Source organism: Malaya genurostris, chromosome 2, assembly GCF_030247185.1.
Source record: "Malaya genurostris strain Urasoe2022 chromosome 2, Malgen_1.1, whole genome shotgun sequence".
Taxonomy (NCBI): Eukaryota; Metazoa; Arthropoda; class Insecta; order Diptera; family Culicidae; genus Malaya; species Malaya genurostris.
In genome coordinates, this window is record NC_080571.1 from 162,042,771 (window position 1) to 162,045,733 (window position 2,963).

Consider the following 2,963-nt stretch of genomic DNA (forward strand, 5'->3'; position numbering starts at 1 on the left):
TTACAATTGAACTGTTGTGGATAAAAAAATTAAAAAAAATAAAAAAAAAGAAATTTCGTCTTTGAATATTCTTTGGTTGTAGTATGGTAGATTCAATAAATCTTTGACGCGTTCAAAGATTTATAGAATCTACCATACTACAACCACAATCTATTGGAATAACATCTTTTAGCGTCATTTTGTTGTAAGAATTTCATTTTATTAGTGAATACAGATTAATACAGATTTTTCATACAAAGCAATACAAATTTTCAATCAAAATATCTGGCATCTCTGCTCGCGACACCCAAACAACTAACCACACGCTGCCAAAAAAAAAACCCAACGGTTGACTTAAATTTACCTAACATGAAGTAATCAAGCATGTTTTTTATTGTTGGGTGAAAAGTACTGTATCGATTGAGTAGTTTTCACTCAACAGTTTAGTTTACTTCAATAAGTTGCTGTTGGGTGAAAATAATTTTGTGTGTTGCATGGCAGAAACTATCGGTCAGATTTGGAGCATTACTCTCACGGTCGAATCTCTAAATATACGTGCTTTTTGTTTATAGGTACAACAAGCTTTTGAAAGGCTTCAACAACTTTGGATTGATGCTCGATTGTAAATGGAGAGATGTGGAAAACAGTGAGATTTTGTTTAAATATTTTTATGCTCAAATATATGAAAAATATTTTTACCGTTTCAGAGTATGTGAGAGGAACATTGCGGATACTGAAAAAATTAACTAACCGTGGAATTAAACGTACAGCAGATGATGATAAATTATCAGTCGAAGAGATTCTGGCTACACCTTTGATTAAATGAATACAGGTAATGATTTCTGATTATATTTTCAATTTTTAACAAGCATATTGTGATGCATTTTTTTTTCTTCTCTTAGATAGTTCCTGGCAAAACAGACTACGAGGTCGTCAAACAATATAGTGAATTAGCATGCATGCCGCACATTGTATGTGTGGCACCGGTATTTAACGAAGGACCTATGTTTATTGTATTTGATAAAAATATTTTGCCTTGCGGTCATCGATATATAGAGACTATAGACACATTTTTCAAAATTTTTGAAGTTAAGAAAATTAAGAAAATTATTCGATTTTGTTAGTTTTTTATAAACAACAATAGTCTGTAGATCTAATACTGTTGCAGCTCTAATTGCAAAATACAATGATCATGAATTCCCATAAATGTGCGAACAGATTTAATTTTCATTACATTGTTGAAATATGTAAAATGATAAATATTGAATAAATAACGTAATCATAGTTGACATCATTTTTTGCGTTTAATTTTATTTTTCAAACCATCGAACGAAAACTGAAATCAAATTACCCAAGCTGATTTCTATATCGCTTGCGTAGTTTCTACCTAATCAGTACTATTGACGCTTTTACTCAAAAATAAGTAAAACCCATTTTACCCAAAATTGACTTCCTGCACACAACCCCTCTATTGTGTGAAAAGTACTTAAAATTAGGTAATTTTTTGGCAGCGTGCAGATCTTTTGCCCGATTTTCCAAATTTTCCTACACGGAAAATAAAAACTACCTATTATTTGTCTTCTTTTTACTTAATTTTGAGTACTTCCTTTCATTCTCTCCTTCAATTGTTGTCAAAATACAAAGAGCAAAACCACCCAACAGCGACAGTTTCTTTCAATAAGCTAAAATTAAGTAAACCGTATTAACTTGAAATTGAGTCAATACGACTCAACTGTAGAGTAAATATAACTCATCTTAAGTATTTTTTTTGCACGTGTGTTACGAAAACTACCTAGAGCCACTTTATTAAAATTAGTTTATTGAACCAAACCCCCAAATTGGGTGGAATGTACTTAAAATTAGGTTGATTTGCGGTTCCGTGTAGAATTTGGTCAGATCTTGCTAGATCTTTACGATTCTAGATCTTCTTTTTTGCTCACTGAAAATGACGCCGGTCTAAATTACCCTGTATATATGAAGTAGACCCAGACAAATTCAGATAATTTTTTGAGTCAAAAGCAGATTTTTGAAAAAATAACCTGACAACAGACTTATCTGTATAATAAATATTGTAGCAAAACTGAAATGTAGAGGTGCTGCTTGTTTAGAGATGATACACGCTCATTCAATGTTACTCTCAAGTGAGCAATTTGTACTCACTTTTGTTTATTTAGTGCAAATGTCAAAAAGTGAGTAATATTGATGTAGAAGACTGAGCAACTTTTACTCAGTTTCTAAATTGACAACAAGTATCTGTGAAATACTGTGATCGTTTTCAGAAATCTGTGTCATTTTTAAAATCTGTGCAGAAAATTCAAAATCTGTGAAACACAGATTAATCTGTGAATTTGACATCCCTGGATTCGATCGATGTGGACGTTGTGGTAGGGTGCTCAGATTATTATTCCGTATTCCAAAATACTGCGTACTAAAGCGACGTAAACTGTCTTTAAGCAATACACATTATGAAAGTCTCTGGTGTTGCGTTTGATAAGTCTCTAAACTGCGTAAGCCGTTGCCGTAACTAGAGATAATTGTTCGGTGAAACAAAGCTTACGATCAAGGACGATGCCCAAATCTTTAACAGCAGAAACGCGTTGAACTGGAACAGCCATCATAGAGTATTCAAATACGATCGGAGATTGTGATCGTGAGAAAGAAAATTGCGCTGCATTTTTTATGTTTATACTCATACCGTTTCTGTCAACATTTTCACAGGACTTTGAAAACGTTGTGTGAAAATTTACGTTCAATGATTTTTGAAGAAAGGAATTTTGAAAAAAATGGAGCAGGTTGGAGCAAAGGTAAATGAATACTATCGAAAATTATTGTACCTCCTAATCCTTATAATGATTGAAGTTTTTCGTTGCCACATTTGTGCAATCTTCGTTCCAGGATACGTGAGGGAATTTAAAGAACATTTTCAACTTTCTATGAATAAACTACAAAATGTAAATGAGGGAATTGAGAGAATATTTAAAAAA

The 2,963-nt window shown here is 32.4% G+C and overlaps 1 long non-coding RNA gene across 2 annotated transcripts; it reads left to right on the plus strand.

Moving 5' to 3' along the window:
• Positions 1-343: 343 nt before the first annotated feature.
• LOC131431595 (uncharacterized) lies at positions 344-1,215 on the plus strand. Of its 2 annotated transcripts, XR_009229697.1 has the most exons (4): positions 366-489; positions 552-625; positions 687-811; positions 882-1,215. It is a non-coding gene; the product is annotated as an uncharacterized LOC131431595 (long non-coding RNA). The 2 variants fall into 2 exon arrangements; XR_009229696.1 differs by having other exon boundaries at positions 344-625.
• The last annotated feature ends 1,748 nt before the right edge of the window (positions 1,216-2,963 follow it).